The following is a 7,894-nucleotide window of genomic DNA, read 5'->3' on the forward strand; positions in this document are numbered from 1 at the left end:
GGTGGTTAAGAATCTGTCTTGGGATATAGCAGACACCAGTTCGATCCTTGGTTGGGAATTAAGATCCCACAAGCTTCAGAGCAACCAAGCCTGTGTACTTCAATTACTGAGCCCCACAAGTAAGGACAAATAAGCCAAATGAATAAGTAAATACTCTTTAAAGGAATAAAATATTAATAATAAGCTCTACGAGTTCTCTTTGTTCTGACAGGGATCAGTAGGAATTATTCTAGCATCCTTATCCATCAATGGGCACGAGCATTCAAAACCTGGAAACCACTGTCCTCTGCAAGCTGAGGTCATACAATGAGAACGTCTTCTTCCAGACACAGTTCGGGATTGTTTCCTTCCTTGCTCTTTCAGTCTCGATTCCATAAAGCAGAGCCTGCTCAGGGGATTCAGGCACAAGTTTACTGAGAAAAATATTGAAGCACACATTCTTCTCCACTAAAGTTGGAATAATGTATATGGCGGGCTTCTGGGCATCCGTCTTGCCATTAGTAGAACCTGAGCATGAAATTAGCACAGAAAAAACTGGAGAGACCTGGCCCCCTGACATTGTTGACTCCCTAAAACCCAAATTTAACGTGGGCTGTTTTCATTATGTGGTGGTCTAGTTGCTAAGTCGTGTCCAACTCTTGAGAGTCAATAGACTGTCGCCTGCCAGACTCCTCTGTCCATGGAATTCTCCAGGCAAGAATACTGGAGTGGGTAGCTATTCCCTTCTCCAGGGCATCTTCCCAACTCAGTGATTGAGACCTTGTCTCCTGCATTGCAGGCAGATTGTTTAAAGACTGAGCTATGAGGGAAGCCCCAAAACCATCTAACCATAAGCAGCTCGTCCGGGATTTAAACCCAGGATCTTTCGCACCCAAAGCGAGAATCATTCCACTTGACCAACAAGCCACCTCTAGGTGAGAGCTATTGGACTTCCCTGGAGCTGGGAAAGAATCTGCCTGCAATGCAGGAGACCCTGGTTCAATTCCTGGGTCGGGAAGATCCCCTGGAGAAGGGATAGGCTACCCACTCCAGCATTCTTGGGCTTCTCTGGTGGCTGGGCTGGTAAAGAATCTGCCTGCAATGCTGGAGACCTGGGTTTGATCCCTGGGTTGGTAAGATCCCCTGGAGAAGGGAATGGCTACCCACTCCAGTATTCTGGTGTGGAGAATCCCATGGACTGTAGTTTCATTATATATACTTAAAACTGATTTTCTCTGTTTTGCGTAAGTTAATTAGCATAAGAATTTCTATCATGGAGAATCAAAAGTTTTCACTTATGGAAATGTCAGGCTTACTCCTTGAGACTACCAGGCTCAAGAATATTGAAGAGTCATCGAAACTTCTGTGAACTTACACTCATTTGCCCTCTGGGAAATTCTCCCTTCTGTCCTCCAGGTCTTTTGCTGTAACACAGCTAAAGATATCCCTGATTATGGATTGCTGGTTATACATTCTGGTTCGTGCATATAAATATTTTAGGAAAAAGTAAAGCTTTAAAAGAAATCCACTGATGAGAACCGTATCAACAGAAGAGAAGGTATTGAAAGCAGGATAAACGATGGTGGCATTTAAGCAACGAGATGGTGAGCCCAAAGTGAAGGAAGTTGTCACTTCTTTTCTGCCCACGACTTTCTTGATGAATCGTCTCAAACCTGGCGCACATCCTGCAGTTTACAACAGCTCCTACTCACCATTATCTTACGTATCAACCGTTTCGATTCAGACCAGACATGTACCCTGTATGGATTTGCTTGATATCCCTGACTTTTAACATGTTTCTTGCCTGTAAGTAAAACTGGAAACGAGAGCTTCTTGATGGGATCTTTTATATCGATAGTTGTTTATAAACTAAAACAAAAGTAATGGTTTCAAGCTGAAGCTTTACCAGTCACAAAATAAATATTAAGCCATCTACTAACTCTCATAGATGTATGTATTTGGGGAAAAGAAAATTCAGACAAATTAAAGCGCCGTATCAGTAATTCACAGTGATTGAGGCAGAGATAAAGCTGGGTGCGAGACTCCCGCTCGCTTGCTAAGTGGTATCCAACTCTTTGCAACCCCGCGGACCCACAGCCCACCAGACGCCTCTGCCCGCGGGATTCCCAGGCACGAACACTGGAGCGGGTTGCTGCGGGGAGAGAGATTTAGACGGCGTGTTCAGGCTCTCTCAGCCCACGTTTTGTAAATAATAATGTAACCACTGGGATCCCATGGCGCTGTGCATGTGCTCACGAGGTCCCTGCTTGGTCGCGGGCTACTTTGTGCGGTAGTCCTACGCGAGCTCCACCTGGAAGGCAGCGGCTTCCCCGCTGCGCCCCGGGCGGTGTCCATGGGCTCAGCCCGAGCGGAGAGAACGCGGCGCGGCTGCCGCCCCGGCCGGGAGGGCAGAGGAGCGCGCGGCTCCAGCGGCCCCTCCGGCCCCGAGCGCCGTGCCCGCCCCGGGGATCAGGGACAGCGCGGGCAGGGAGGACAGGAGACGGTTGTCACTTCCTCCTCCGGGGGATCTTCCCAATCCAGGGTTCAGAACTGCGTCTCCTATGTCTCTTACACTGGCGTGCCACTTGGGAAGCCCATCCTTGCTCATATATTATCATCTCTATATCTTTTATATAGATCTTTCAAATCAAGTGATATTCTATCAGCTAGTCTATCCTCCTGTGAACTTTGTCTCTGAAAAAGTTCAATCCTTTGGCCTAGTATCTCCACACCTAAGACTATATCCCAGGTAATATTACTGATAATGGTGATACTCACAAACATTTAAGTATAAGAACACTCTTTCAGGATTGCTTAAAAGCCTTTATAAAATGATGCCTAGCAAAAGGGAATTTTTAAAAAACTTATGGCGAATTCTATGTAATGGACAGTCACACAGCCATGAGAAATCATATTTATAAACAAATGATAATGACTTGAGATGGAGTGATGGCTCCACATACTAGTCTGCTTGGTGTCTGTATATTTAACTACCCAAAGCCACATGGAAGGAAAAACAGCCAACTAATCCAAAAGGCTAATAAGGAGATAAAGATATGACTCTGTGCTTGGAGAGGCTGTTTTTATTTTCTCAGAGGCCAGAGGATGGAAAGATGTTAGATTAGGAGACACAAGTTCTATAGAAGCTGGATTCCTGGGCAGACCATGTGTCCTAGAAGTGGGAGGGAGAAGGCAAGAATATTCCATTGCAGGATGCAGGGAGAGGAGTTAAGACTGCGTTACTACCGTTAGTCATCACTTGAAGGGCCGCCATCCAGCAGCCTCGTGTGCTCTTCAACTTCCCAGGGGAGAGGAACGGGGAGATGGACTGATCGGGAGGGATGAGAAGGGGTCCTTGCTATCTTGGACAAGGCAGAACTTGGTAGAACGAGCAGGAAATAGCCACAATTATGATGGCAGTGGATGAATCACGTAGTAAAACCTTTTTAAAAAATACAATATGTGGCCATTCTGAGATGTCTTCTTTCCTTCCATGACTATTTCGCAGGCACCTGTTATCTGCCAGGTTCCCTACCAGGTGCCGGCTGTGCACCATGGACATGGTGGGTTTCTGCCCTCAGGAGGCTGTGTGCTCATGGAGGGACACGCAGGTCAGAGCAGATAGGACACGGGAGAGCATGATGGGATCACACCGGGGCTGTGCTTTTCTGGATAGAAATATACCACCATTCATATGAACGGTTTCATGAAGAATTTTGAGTTTTACTGGTCTAGCACGTAAGCCAGTCTTCAAGAAATGCCTGGAGATGGGGCTGATAGATAGCTTCTGGTTTGATTTCTTTAAAAAATGTTATGTTGAAACTGGGGGAAAGGATTCTCTCATCAAGTGTCTGAGTACGCAGGTCTCAGTGATGATATATTGATATCTGGTGTGTTGGAGTCCGTTTTGAAATGTATTAGTAATAACTAGTAACTGATAGAGAGCACCAACAGGCTTCTCTGGTGGCTCTGATGGTAAAGAATCTGTTTGCGATGCAGGAGACAAGCGTTCAGTCACTGAGTTGGGAGGATGCCCTGGAGAAGGGAATGGCTATGCACTCCAGTATTCTTGCCTGGAAAATTCCAGGGACAGAGAAGCCTGGCAAGCTACAGTCCATGGGGTTGCAAAGAGTCGGATGTGACTGAGTGAGTGACTAACACTTTCACTTTTCACAGAGAGTACCAAAGATTTTAAAAATCCTTAAAAAAAAAAAACATAGCAAATCATATTCAAATGAAATAATGGCTTGCATCATGATACCTAGGAGAGGAAAGATTGGCAGGCGCGGGTAACCCGTTGAACCCCATTCGTGATGGGGATCGGGGATTGCAATTATTCCCCATGAACGAGGAATTCCCAGTAAGTGCGGGTCATAAGCTTGCGTTGATTAAGTCCCTGCCCTTTGTACACACCGTCCGTCGCTACTACCGATTGGATGGTTTAGTGAGGCCCTCGGATCGGCCCCGCCGGGGTCGGCCCACGGCCCTGGCGGAGCGCTAAGAAGACGGTCGAACTTGACTATCTAGAGGAAGTAAAAGTCGTAACAAGGTTTCCGTAGGTGAACCTGCGGAAGGATCATTACCGTGGTCGGTGCCGAGAGCGGCGCGGCGGCCTCGCCTCGCCTCGCCCCGCCCGGCTCGAGAGCCTCTCCTCCACCCGTGCGGCGGGCGCGGGATGGGCAGGAAGGGGAGAGGGGGGAGAGAGACGTCCGGGAGGCGCCCCGCCCCGGGGCCGGGGCCGGTGGCCTTTCCGGGGCTCGGGGGACGAGGGGTCGCGCGAGAAGGTGGGGGGCGGCGTGCAGCGTGTGTCGGGGGTCGGGCGGGAGAGGCGGCTCCCCTCCGCCTGCCCGCCCCGCCCCGCCCCGCTGGCCCCTCCGCGCGCCTCCGTTCCCCGGCCGGAGGGGTCCCCCGCCCCCCGGCGCCCGGTGGCGTCGTCTCCGGTGTCCCTCCCTCTCCCGTCCGACCTCCCTGCCACGTCGCTCGAGGTTGGGTCCGAGGGCTCGGCGCGCCCCCACCCCCACCCCCACCCTCACCCCCACCCCCACCCCCACCCCGACCCCACGTGCCTTCGCCCCGTGGCGCCGGCCACGGCTGCCTTTGCCCCGGTCGCGGATCCTCCGGTCGCGTCTCGCGAGCTGTGCGGCGTGACGGGTGGCGGCTCCCCGCCGCGGGGCCGCTTGCCCGCCCGTCGCCTCCCGCCGCCGGCCCTGGACCGGTCTGCCTCGGCTGGTCGTCGGTCGTCCCGCTGCTCTGGGCCCGCCGCGCGGTCGCCATGCGCCTCCCCGCGCCCTCCGAGCCTCGGGGCTCGCCCCCACTCCTCCCCCCACGCCCCCCGCGGCCGTCTCGTCTCTTCCGGGTCTCTCGCCCTCTCGTCCCCCCTTCCCTCTGTCGCGTCCCCTGCCCGCTCGGTGCTTCCCGTCGGCGCCCCCCCCCGCCCTCGGTGGCGGGTGGGGGAGAAGGGTGCCTGGGACACGCGGGCGCGGGTAGGGGCACCCCGAGGGTGGAGGGGAGAGGGCGGGGTCCGGGGGAGACGGCCGTAGGGGCGTCGCGAGGTGGTTGACGGGGAGAGGGCTCCGCCCCGTTTCGGGGGGACGTTGGGGTGGTCGTCTGGCGTCGGCGGGGGACCCCCGGGCGGCGGCGTTCGACCGGGGCACGGCGGGACCCCGTGCGTCACGGGCCGGCAGCGCCGAGGCCCGCGGGCGGCCGCGGGGGGGGCCGCGGTGGTGGTCGACGTCGGGGCGGTGGCCCGTGGGGCGCGCCGTGCCCCTCGCCCGCCTCCCCCCTTTCCAGGTATCTAGCGCGTCCCGGCGCGGAGGTTTAAAGACCCCTTGGGGGGGGTCGCCCGTCCGCCTCGGGGTCGGGGCGGTCGGGCCCGCGGGGAGTCGGGAGGTGCTTCCCGTCTCCCCCAGACTCCGCCGTCCCCCGAGGGGCCGGGGTGGCGCGCCACGGTCACCGCCGCCGCCGCGGCCGTCGGGAGGGGGCCTGCCCGGCGGTCGTCGTGTGGGCGGGCTGTGGCCGTGTGCGGTGCTCTGCGTGCGCCCGACCCCCCGCGTCCCTGGGGGAGGGTGGGGAACCCCCGGGCGCCTGTGGGGTGTCCGAGCCCGCCCTACCGGGTTGGCGCCGGACGCCCCGTCGTGTGAAACCTTTCCCGACCCCTCCGGTCTGCTGTTTTCTGTCTGACTTGGCCGGCCAGAGGCAACCCCCCCGCCCCCACCTCCGGGGAAGGGAAAGCGGGAGGGCTGTGCTGTGCCAGGGGCGGGCCTCCCGCCGAAACGAAACCCTCGAACACCTCGAAAGACTCTTAGCAGTGGATCACTTCGCTTGTGCGTCGATGAAGAACGCAGCTAGCTGCGAGAATTAATGTGAATTGCAGGACACATTGATCATCCACACTTCGAACGCACTTGCGGCCCCGGGACGCCTGTCTGAGCGTCGCTTGCCGATCAATCGCCCCTCCGGGTGCCCGTGTCGTGTGCACGCCTCCCCGGGGGTCGCACGGCTGGGGGGTGTCCTCGCAGGGCCGCCGTGCCCTCCGTCCCCCTAAGTGCAGACACGGCGTCCCCCGTCTCCGCGGCCAGGGGGACGCCGCCCGCGAGAGGAGAGAAGGGGACGTGAGCTCGCGCCGAGGCCCCCGGCCTGCCGGGCCTCCGTGATGGGTCCTCCTCTTGGAGAGCTTGCTCGCGCCGCAAGCGGCCTTTGGGGGTCGCTGCCCCTGGGGTGTCGGGGGGGGGGGTTGGGGACGGTCTCGCGCCGCGCGGCGGGGGCCCGCGGGGGTGGTGGGGTCGCGTTTTCGGTCCGCCGTCGTGCGCCGTCCTGCCCTTGGCGGCGGCGTTTCCCGGCGCCCGGACGGCCCCCCTTCCCTCTGCGGTGCCTTCCCCGCCGCGCGTGCGCGGCCCGCGCCTGCCCCGTGGCGGCTCTCGCCCCGTCGGGACGGGCGGCTCGCGCCCGAGGCCGAGTCCGCGTGCGCGTCCGCACCCCGGGGACGCGGGCCCCGGCGGCGGCCCACGGGCCGCCGCGGCGTCTGCCCGCCGCTGCGCTGGACTTACAGCCAGAGAGTTGGAAATTGTCATAAAACATATAGACTGCTCTGTACATACTGAAAATATTTCTTATGTAATTTTTATTAACTTAGAGTGAGCGACAGAGCTCAGCCCTTTGAAAATGAGATGGGTCAAACCTCAATGGCCTGACGCGCAGGCGTCTAGGAACGTGTAATTGACATTTAAGTTCTAACCTCTGCATCTTCCTTTTTCTTCCATTAAGTAAGGGTCTCATTCCAGAGGGGAAAAGAGTAGAGCTGAGTAACTTCTGAGAACACAGATTTTTGCTTTTTTTAAATTAAAGTCAAGTTGACTTACAACATTATGTTAGTTTTAGGGGGAGAGCACAGTTTTAATAAGGCAGGAACCCTGCCGGAGTCCTGCTCCAGTTGGCCCAGGGGTTCCTTCAGGAAGGACGGCATTGGCGATGCGAAATGAGAAGACACAGCAAATCTTAGAGTCTCCAAGTGTCTCCTGACTTGATTGTTTTCAAGACAGCTTTTATATTTTTAGTGGTACATAGAAACAAATGTAACGTGTAGAGTCATACCAAATCAGCTTAATGGCTCAGCAGTTTTGACCCTTGTGGACACCGTTTGCATATCTTAGCTACAAAAAGTTTCATTTTGTTTACATCATCTTCTGGCCTGGGGGCCTGCTAACATCTTGTGACTCTTTATTGATAAGGGTTGGTCAGCCAGAACACTTTTGTTATCAGGCACAGCAGGAAAGAATTCATCAACAGAAAGTTTCAAAGTAAAACCTGTTTTCCGTAATCTATCCTAGGCCTTGAGCCTAACAGAAAAGAATGTGGTCCCATAAAGTCATAGACCAGCAAGCTGAAACAATGTAGCGCAAAGGTCACTTCTTAGCAA

At 55.5% G+C, this 7,894-nt stretch overlaps 1 pseudogene; it reads left to right on the forward strand.

Annotated features, from left to right (window-relative positions):
• Positions 1 to 6,275: 6,275 nt before the first annotated feature.
• LOC145522023 (5.8S ribosomal RNA) lies at positions 6,276 to 6,414 on the forward strand (annotated as a pseudogene).
• Positions 6,415 to 7,894: the final 1,480 nt, after the last annotated feature.

This window comes from Giraffa tippelskirchi, chromosome 1 (assembly GCF_054371585.1).
Source record: "Giraffa tippelskirchi isolate mGirTip1 chromosome 1, T2T-mGirTip1v1.2.pri, whole genome shotgun sequence".
Taxonomy (NCBI): domain Eukaryota; kingdom Metazoa; phylum Chordata; class Mammalia; order Artiodactyla; family Giraffidae; genus Giraffa; species Giraffa tippelskirchi.